Source organism: Danio aesculapii, chromosome 4 (genome assembly GCF_903798145.1).
Source record: "Danio aesculapii chromosome 4, fDanAes4.1, whole genome shotgun sequence".
Taxonomy (NCBI): Eukaryota; Metazoa; Chordata; class Actinopteri; order Cypriniformes; family Danionidae; genus Danio; species Danio aesculapii.
The window spans coordinates 23,766,788-23,777,433 of record NC_079438.1 but is presented as its reverse complement, the minus strand read 5'-3'; the positions used below and the strand labels follow the sequence as shown (position 1 = coordinate 23,777,433).

Sequence of the window (10,646 nt, the reverse complement as noted above, 5' to 3'; positions counted from 1 at the left end):
GAAATTACTGATAAATCTAACCGCCCATTCACTCGGGCTTCAGCGTCAACATTTCCCATTCACTTTGACTGCTAAGGTGTTGGGTGTTTTGAGTGGTTGCTAAGGTGTTGCTAGGTGGTTGCTAAGGTGTTTTGAGTGGTTGAAACGGTGGCGATAGGGTGCTTTGAGTGGTTGCTAGGTGGTTGCTAAGGTGTTCTGTGTGGTTGCTAGGCAGTTGCTAGGTGGTTTCTAAGGTGTTGCTGGCCAGTTGCTTGGGTGTTTTAAATGGTTGCTAAGGAGTCGCTGGGTGGTTGGTAAGGTGTTGCTAAGATGTTCTGATTGGTTGCTATGTGGTTGCTAAGGCGTTGCTACGTGGTTGCTAAGACATTGCTATGCAGTTGCTAAGGCATTGCTACGCAATTGCAAAAGTGGTGCTAAGTGGTTGCTAGGTCATTGCTGAGGCATTGCTAAGTGGTTGCTAAGCTGTTGCTAGGTGGTTGCTATGGTGTTCTGAGTGGTTGCTACGCGGTTGCCATGGTGTTGCTAAGTGGTTGCTAAGATGTTCTGAGTGGTTGCTAGGCAATTGCTAACATTAATTAGCATGGCTGTAGTATGAATTAGCATTATGCTAGCATGTTTCTAGCATGAATTAGCATGTTGCTAGCACGTTTTCAGTATGAAGTAGCTTGCTAGCATAATTTATATGAGTTAGCATGCTGCTAGTATGATTAGTATGCTTTTTAGTATGTTTTTAGTGTGGATTGGTAATTTGTTAATATGTTTGCTAGTATGAACAATTAGTCTCAGAAAAAGACGGAAGAAGAAGAATATTAAGTTTATGTACTATGACAGTATTAAGTTTATGTACTATGACAGTATTAAGTTTATGTACTATGACAGTATGTCTCAAGCCACCTTAACTTTGTAAAATTGCCAAAAACTGTATAAGATTTTTTTTGTTTAAACAAATTGATCCAGGTAGTACTCTTTAAAAATGAAATATTGTGTTTATATTTAGAAAAGTTGAGCAAAAGTGGAACCTGTTCTAAGTAAAATATATTATTAGTATTATTATACAAAAGTATTCTTTCAAAAGTATCCAAACTCGTTTTCCTGTTATTAAAGTAACTCTTAGTCATGACATGGCGGACAAATTGTTAAATTTTCCAAAAGTCTAAGATTTATTTAATATAACACAAGTGCAATAGAAAATGTTGTTTTTATTTTTTATTTACATGTTATTGAGCGAAAGTGACTTGATGAAAAGCTAAAATAGAGACGTCAAAATGGGTGAGTTCCTTGTGTATCAACATTACATAACAAGATGTTTAGGGCTTGTTTTTAATGATCCTTTTCATGGGAATATGACTATAAAAATAGATTAAAATTTTATTTTCACATGCTGCCATCATGAAAAAATATTCTGTGCTGTTTGTAGAGCTCAGCAACATTTAAAAAATGATGAACAGAACTTGCAATGTACAAATGAAAATAAATGACAAGACAGGAATGCAATAAAAAAAAATAGTATCCATAGTATTATCTGTATTATCCATAATACAAATTGTGCAAAGTTCAGTAAAGTACTGAAGTTGTGTACTATGTGTTCAAGGTGCAAACACAGTTTTTGAAATAACATTAAGACTCTTGAGTAAACAAACTCTGTTAATTGTATATTTAATTCAATACATTTCTACATATTTTTCTATATACAGAATTATTTTCAAAACATTTGGAAAGGTAAGAGCTACATTTTAATGCTGTTATTTAAATGATAGTGATTTAGCAATTTAACAATTATTCCTATGAAATTGTTAGTTGAAAACATATTGACTGTGTAATATTAAACGTACTTACACTAGATAACTTTATAATTATTTTTACAGTCCAGAAAAACATTGGAATGTCTTCTACAAGATAGCAACCTCTGGGCAGAACTGTTCACAATTTTGGGTGTACCAAACACATGCACTGATCGCTACAAAGTAAAAAGGACATTTAAAAATGAAAATGTTAACATGGTGCAAATGGAGGAAGATGGAGAGGAAGATAGAGCTAAGGGCACTAAGGAGGAGAAAAGAGAAAAGCATGAAAATGAAAAATCTTTGGAGAAGACATTAATAAAAGATGAGCTTGATGACTTAGAAGAGTACACTGCACAGCAGGAGGATGAAGTAAGTGTTGGGATGATATTATTTACATATAGAATACACATTTGCTTTTATTTATACCACCAGTATGCTGATTTACATAACTGCTGAAACACAACATATTGTAATTGTAGGAAGAAAATGATAGTAATAGCTTGATAATGATATCACTGTTGACAATACATTAGAATTTTACAGAAATAGTGGAAGCGACACAGAGAGCGATGTCAGTGTTAGTAAAGAAGATGAATACTATACACAGAATGTTCCTGCACCGCCTTCTTTTTTCTTCATTCCACGAATTGCATGGAATAATTTAAGGAAGAAGCAAAAAAAGGTCACTTCCAACAATTGCAGTGGACGAATGTCATATCTTCCGGAATTCGCACAATTCATCCTGAGTGCAGTTTTGCCTTCACAGGCCACAGGGTGAAAATTGAAGGTTCAAAAAGGAACACGCCTGTTTTTAAATGCTCCGGGTACTGCTTGTTCAGTGACTGCCCAGTACAAGTGGATGTATTTGTGCAGAGTGAGAACACTCTGAAAGCACATGTGTCCTTTAGAGGTGACATGTTGATACACAGCAAAACAGAATTACAAAGGCGACCTGTAAGAGCTGATGCTCAAAAGAAAATACATGAGCAATTAAAGACCACGCTACCCAGGGCTCTCTATCTAAAAAATAGCGAAAACCTTGAGGAATCTGTGGTGGAATCTGGTTGTAGAGATGAGGCACAGTCGCCTGGCGTTCTGAAGTCCATTTCATGGAGACAAAGACAGAAGGAGAGGAAGCACAAAAACGAAACTCTCAGTCTCCAGATAATGGCGAAAGACAAAAATTATGAACCAGAGATTATTCAGAAGGTTATCCTCAAACCAAAGGGTGTGATGCTTTGGTCAAAGGAAAGCATTGCTATTTTTCACAAAAGATGCAAAGAGGACACAGTCTACCTTGATGCAACTGGAAGCATTGTGAAAAACAGAACCCAGGTCCTTTATATGTTAACGAGCTAGTGGTCAGAAACCCAAACAAGGGTTCTTCACCCGTCCCAGCAGCAACGTACGTGACCTGTGACCACACCACTTCGTCTGTTCTGTACTTTCTCAGTGCTTTGCAGACAGACCATGCAAAACAGTATGGGCACAAAAACATCCGTCCAATCATGATTTTCTGTGATGGATCCATGGTCCTAATGCATGCAATTTCGCTTGTGTTCTGCCAAACTAACCTGAATGCCTTGCTTAAAAGTTACTACAATATAGAAACTGGCAAAGGTACTGCTGAAGACTTCAGTGTTCCCATTCTCCACCGCTGCCTAAGTCACATGATGAAAAAGGCAAAATTCCTCTGCAAAAAGCAGTACGTAACTTTCAACAAAATAATAAACACCTTTATTATTTTAAATGTTTTTCATTATAATTTATGGCAATATTATTGTTATTGTTCCTTTAGTGCAACGAAGAACTACAAACTGGCCATGCATGTTTTTGGACTTTTGACCACAGCTAGTTCTATGTTAGAGTTTGATGAAATGCTCCTCAGCTGCACTGTCATCTTCTCAAGCCCATGCAGCTCAGAAAATGTTGAGAAGCACTTCAAAAACATTCAGACATTGTTAAGTTCCATTGGAAAACTACAAATTGATGACTGCAGCATTGCTCCTGATGTGAACTTTGAGGTACACAGTAAAAACCAAACATGTCTTTAAGTAATGTGTTCTGCTAATGTGGTTGTAATCACACATGTAAACATCTTTTATTTTAGGACACCTTCAGTCAAACGCCTCTTCACAGTCATTTCATGGAGGTCATACACTCTGCTCCCCTCGGTAAAGATGGAGATTATAATGAGTACTACAGTGAGACGTTCATCTCCACACTGGCTACCTACTTCCTGCCTCATGCAGCACTCTGGACAAGCATGATGCTGGGTCAGTTACACTTTTGTGAGAATCACTTGAATAAATCACTAAAAGATTTACACAGTAATGTTGGTGTACAGCTGTATTAGAAATGTTAACAGTCCATTGTCAGACATGATAAAAACTGGCCATGAGACTCATTCAGACCAGCATATGTGTGCTCGAAGGCAGATATCAAAATCTATTAATCACATTCAATTTAAAACTATAATGCTACAATTAACTACAAGTTCATTTCCCAAGGGTGTATGTATTTGGTGTAATAAGCTTTATTCTGCTCTCACCATCAGGGAAAAGGTTTAGTTTTGTGGGCTGTGTTGATGGTACATTATAATGGATGCAGAAAACTGTTGTTAAACAGTGTGTTGTAATTTATCTTCAGGAGATCTGGGCAGACATGCACTGTAAAAAATGTCCGTGATTTTAACAGTAAAAGTCTGTACAATCCACAGTGAAAACCTGTTGAATGATTAACAGTTCATTTCAGTACAAAATACGGAAAATAACTGTAACAGATCTAACCTTTGTTTTCGAGAAACTAATCAGAGTGTCTGAAATCTCACCACACATCCTCATTCATTCGTCCCTAAATTAGTCAATTAGTTTAGTCCACTAGACAGAGTGAAGCTGTGGTCACACTTGACTTTTCTTCCCATAGACTTTCATTCATACGCACGCGAATGCGTCAGACCGGAAACGCGGGGTCATGCGTCAAGTTTCGCAGGTTTCTGCAGTGCAAAGTTCAAGCTTGGTGAACTCTGACCTGCAAAATCGCATCACTTGACTGCGTGAGACCAATCGAGGATCAAAACATGACCTCTCTGGACAGAAATATAAAACACGGCGCAATTGCTTGCTTTTTTTAATGTCTAATAAGGTTGTTTAATCCAGCCCCTTTTCGCAGCGCCATACGACAAAAGTTCGCACACAAAAAGCCTAGTGTGACCATAGCTTGAATGACCTCAAATAAGTGAATTGATGAACACCTGCAGCTAACAAGCACAATCACTGAAGGAAAGAACAAGAAATAAAACTACAGACACAGCCTCACACTATACCAACATGATAGACCTCATCAAGATGGCGCCGCGGATGGCCGCTTCGGTGTGAAGCTCTCCAGTGTTTGCACTGTTTTTGTTAGTCTGTCCTGTTTTATGTTTATCAAACACGATCAGTTACACCAGGGACGAGCTGCTGGACATTCGGCAGTGCACACCAACTAATCAAGAACTGGATTTTGATTTTTGTGGCGTTTTGCGGAACATTGTAGTCGGCAGAGCAGCCGCATTGTGGAAACGCTACAAGACGCGCAAGCGTGGGAAGCGAGCCGGCGCGCTCGTCAGGCTAAGACAGCGTGGCTTCAGTACGGCGCTGCCCATTCATCCACCTGGCGAATCTCCGCTCTCTTCCTAACAAAATGGACGAACTACTTCTGCTCACATGCAAAAACAAGAACTTTAACAACTCTGCTGTCCTGTGTTTCACAGAAACCTGGCTAAACGAAGCCATTCCGACAGCGCATTAAACCTACCGGACTTTCAGCTGTACAGAGCAGATCGCGATACGGAGTCAACGGGCAAAACGCGCGGTGGTGGGACATGCTTTTACATCAACAGAAGGTGGTGTACGGATGTAACTGTGTTAAAGAAGATGTGCTGTCCTGATGTGGAAGTGCTTTTCATTAACTGTAAGCCGTTTTATTCACCAAGAGAGTTTTCCTCGTTCATTCTCGTCTGTGTTTACATTCCACCGCAAGCACACGTGAGTACTGCGCTGCAACAGCTGGCTGATCTGATCCCAGAGACAGACAAACAACACCCGGACTCTGTTTTTATCATACTTGGGGACTTTAATCAGGCAAAACTCACACATGAGCTGCCTAAATTCAAACAGCACATTACATGCCCCACCAGAGGCAATAACATTTTGGACCATTGCTACACCACAATAAAGGATGCATATCGCTCCGTCGCCAGAGCAGCTCTAGGACTCTCTGATCACTGCCTGGTTCATCTTATACCAACTTACAGGCAAAAACTTAAAACTACTAAGGCAGTATTAAGGACTGTCAAGAGATGGACCAACGACACAGAGCAGGTCTTACAAGCCTGTTTTAAATGCACTGACTGTAGTGTTTTTGAAGCTGCAGTCACAGATCTGGATGAGCTCACAGAGACTGTAACATCATACATCAGTTTCTGTGAGGAGTTATGCATCCCTACCAGGACCTACTTGTCATTTAACAATGATAAACCATGGTTCACACCAAAACTCAGACAGCTTCGTCAGGCCAAAGAGGATGCTTACAGGAGTGGTGACAGGATCCTTTACAATCGGGCCAGGAACACATTGACAAAGGAGATTGGTGTGGCTAAGAAAAGCTATGCCAAAAAGCTGCAAAACCAGTTTTCAGCTAACGAGCCTGCATCAGTGTGGAGAGGCTTAAAAGGTTTCACTAATTACAAGACACCGTCCCCCAGTATCGACAGCAATAAACATATTGCAAACGAGCTGAATATGTTCTACTGTAGATTTGACACCTCTGACCAGACATCTCACACCCGCCTGGACCATCTCCCTACACAGCCATCAACACCACATCAACACAGCCTGGACCATCTCCTTACACAGCCATCAACACCACATCAACACAGCCCGGACCATCTCCCTACACGGCCATCAATACCACATCAACACAGCCCGGACCATCTCCCTACACAGCCATCAACACCTCCAGTCATCTTCCTCTCCCCCTCTGCACTTCAGATCAGTGAGGATAATGTGCGTCAGATCTTCAGTAAACAGAAGAGAAGGAAAGCACCAGGGCCAGATGGTGTCTCACCAGCCTGTCTGAGAAACTGCGCTGACCAACTGGCTCCCATTTTCTCACATATCTTCAATAGATCACTGGGATCACAAGGATTCTGTTTGTGGACTTCAGTTCTGCCTTTAACACCATTGTCCCATCACTGCTTGAGTACAAACTGGCCCAGCTCTCTGTTCCTAGCTCTTTCTGACAATGGATCACCAGCTTTCTGACAGATAGACAGCAGCTAGTCAGAATGGGCAAAATCACATCCAACAGCCGCACCATCAGCACTGGTGCCCCCCAGGGATGTGTTCTTTCTCCACTGCTCTTCTCCCTGTACACCAACTACTGCACTGCAAAAGACCCCTCCATCAAACTCATTAAGTTTGCAGACGACACAACTGTTATCGGCCTCATCCAGAACGGTGACGAATCTGCATACAGACAAGAGGTGGAGCGGCTGGCGCTATGGTGCAAATACAACAACCTGTAGCTGAACACGCTCAAAACAGTGGAGATGATAGTGGACTTCAGGAAAAACCCCCAATCACCATCATGAACAGCACTGTGGCTGCAGTAGAGTCATTCAGGTTCCTGGGCACCACCATCTCTCAGGATCTGAAGTGGGACATTCATATAGACTCTATTGTGAAGAAAGCCCAGCAGAGACTGTACTTCCTTCGTCAGCTGAGGAAGTTCAACCTGCCACAGGAGCTGCTCATACAGTTCTACTCAGCTGTCATTTAATCCATCCTCTGCACTTCAATCACCGTCTGGTTCGGCTCAGCTGCCAAAACCGACCTCCAACCGGGTATTAATTTGTCCAAAAATAATTACTCATACATTGTTTCATTTTTACTGAAAGAAAAGTATACACTACTTATGTGGATCTGGGAGAAGAGAATTGTGGGTAATCTGGTAAAGGGGGTGGAGTCACAATGCTGAACGGCAGAGAAAAGGGATGAGATTGGGATGTGTTTATTGGGCTGTACAGGGATTGGGGTAAGGTAATGAAGAAGGCAAGGGCACTGAAACCATATTTTGACAGAAATCCAAGGTCAGCGATGCTGCCGTTTTTAGACTCAGGCATTCTGTCTACTTTCTCTCCAACAAAACCAGAAGAAACATGTTGCAGTTAATGTTGAACAATAAAGCCTGGTTTATACTTCTGTGTCAAGTGATCAGCGTGATCCATGGCGCAAGCCTTGCGCGTAGCCGTGCACTTATACTTTTGCGCACTGTTTCTGTTGCTCTGCAATACACTTCCGAAATGCTAGCTGGCAGTAGGTGTTTATGTTTCTCTGTGTTGAGTTTCTTCGCTGGTGTTTTTTTTTTTTTTTGAACGCTTCCTTAATGTGCATGTGGCTCAAATTTGCTCATTTTGAGGCAGGAACCAGTGGACGTGCAACAACTTTAATTAAAAGGTAAACACAAAACAACAGTCTCCACGCGGAGCTCCTTCATGGGACTCCACACGTTTTTTTTTTCATGGGACTCCACACTTCACGCTCGTGAGGCTCTCACCTCCGCCCACACTCGTCAGCGCTACCAAGTCGACCAATCTCAGAGCTACGCGTACGCGTTACATTTTTTGAGAGGTGCGCGTCAATGTCGCCGACGGCCACAGCGAGGTGCTATGCAACTACGTGTAGGCTGCGCCCTAGCATATGCGTGAGCTTGACGCCGAGGTATAAATCAGCCCTAACTCTGGGGCACTGATCAGAGCTACTGATAAAGCTCCTTATGACAACCTTTATCTTCATCTTTTCTGTAAGAACATCCATTCGAGTCCCAAAAGTTAATCCTTTCTCTAGCACAACGCTCTGCTTACATGTGACGAGGTGGCCGAGTGCTTAGGTTAGTATGTTGTACTCTGCAAGTTCTGGTTTAAATCCCATCCTCATAGTTTCACTGTTTTGAGAGAGGCAACTGCTTCTGTCTAAGGTTTCTTACTTGCACCTCTCAGCGTCTTAAAGGATGTTTATGGCAAAATTGTATGTAATACTTAGCGAAAATAGCTGCAAAAACATACGTATATGCCATAGACCAGTCTCCATTAGGAGAGCACCTATATGCGTGGCGTGGTGGCTGAGTGGTCAAGGCGATGGACTGCTAATCCGTTTTGCTTTGCATGTGTGAGTTGAATTCCAGCCTGGTCATTCGTTTAAGAGAGCCCGGTGTTTACGTGGAAGGTAACTTACTTGCACCCTCTTCGTGCTTCGAAGCATGTTATGGCAAAATTGAGTGTCATCTTAACAAAAATAGTTGCAAAAACATACACGTACACATATGTGCCACAGTCCAACCTCCATCAGTAAAGTGGGAACGTATGTGACGAGGTGGCCGAGTGGTTAAGGCGATGGACTGCTAATCCATTGTGCTCTGCACGCGTGGGTTCGAATCCCATCCTCGTCGTTCATTTAAGGGAGCCCGGTGCTTCCGGGGAAGTTATCTTACTCGCACCATCTTCGTTCTTCGAAGCATGTTATGGCAAAATTGAATGTCATCTTACCGAATATTTTTGCAAAATAGTTGCAAAAACATACATATACACATATGTGCCACAGTCCAGCCTCCATCAGGAAAGCGAGAACATATGTGACAAGGTGGCCGAGTGGTTAAGGCGATGGACTGCTAATTGATTCTGCTGATGAGGTGGCCGAGTAGTTAAGGTGATGCACTTCTAATCCATTTTGCACTGCATGTGTGGGTTTGAATCCCATCCTCGTCGCTCATTTGCTCTGGTGTTTGAGAGAGCCCGGTGCTTCCGTGGAAGGTGTTTTACTCGCACCCTCCTAGCGTTTTGAAGGATGTTATGGTAAAAGTTAATCCAGCCTCCGGCAGGGATGGACGGCAAGTCCACTGTGCTCCGCCTGTGTGGGTTCAAATCCCATTCTCGTCGTTCAATTGCTTTTGCATTTTAGAGAGCCTGGTGCTTCCATGGAAGGTTTCTTACACGCACTCTGCTTGCATTCTGAAGAATGTTATGGTACAGGTTAATCCAGCCTGCTGCATGTTTAGGAGCTCAACGAAAGTTGCAACATGTTAATGAAACAGAAGCACAGCTATCCTTTTCAACAGAACATTAAGCCTACTAAAAGGCTGACAAAAATTGCCAGAGCTGACTGTATTTCAAGTCATCTCAGCGAGGTATTGGGTAAAGTTTTCAACCAGCAATGATCACGCCTCGGATAGACCTCATAGGCTACGATATTGCCTCTGCGAAAGAATAGCTGTAACAGCTACGAACTCTTCTGTGTACCAATCTGGACATGCAACGACAAGGTGGCATCAAACTTTAAACTGCCAGCAATCAGCCCTCTGGCATCAATGAGTGCATGCTGTGTCAGCAGAACAGGGTATTGATTTGTCCAAAAATAATTACTTATACATTGTTTCATTTTTACTTAAAAGAAAAGTATACACTACTTATGTGAATCTGGGAGAAGAGAATTGTGGGTAATCTGGTAAAGGGGGCGGAGTCACAACGCTGAACGGCAGAGAAAAGGGATGAGATTGGGATGTGTTTATTGGGCTGTACAGGGATTGGGGTAAGGTAATGAAGAATGCAAGGGCACTGAAACCATATTTTGACAGAAATCCAAGGTCAGTGATGCTGCCGTTTTTAGACTCAGGCATTCTGTCTACTTTCTCTCCAACAAAACCAGAAGAAACATGTTGCAGTTAATGTTGAACAATGAAGCCTGGTTTATACTTCTGTGTCAAGTGATCAGCGTGATCCACGGCGCAAGCCTTGCACATAGCCATGCACTTATTCTTCTGCGC

The 10,646-nt window shown here is 42.1% G+C and overlaps 2 non-coding genes across 2 annotated transcripts; one reads left to right on the top strand and one right to left on the bottom strand.

Moving 5' to 3' along the window:
- The first annotated feature begins 9,193 nt into the window (after positions 1 to 9,193).
- trnas-gcu (transfer RNA serine (anticodon GCU)) lies at positions 9,194 to 9,275 on the top strand. Its single transcript has one exon. It is a non-coding gene; the product is annotated as a tRNA-Ser (tRNA).
- Positions 9,276 to 9,950: 675 nt separating this feature from the next.
- LOC130224129 (U4 spliceosomal RNA) lies at positions 9,951 to 10,091 on the bottom strand. Its single transcript, XR_008837205.1, has one exon. It is a non-coding gene; the product is annotated as a U4 spliceosomal RNA (small nuclear RNA).
- Between the last annotated feature and the right edge of the window lie 555 nt (positions 10,092 to 10,646).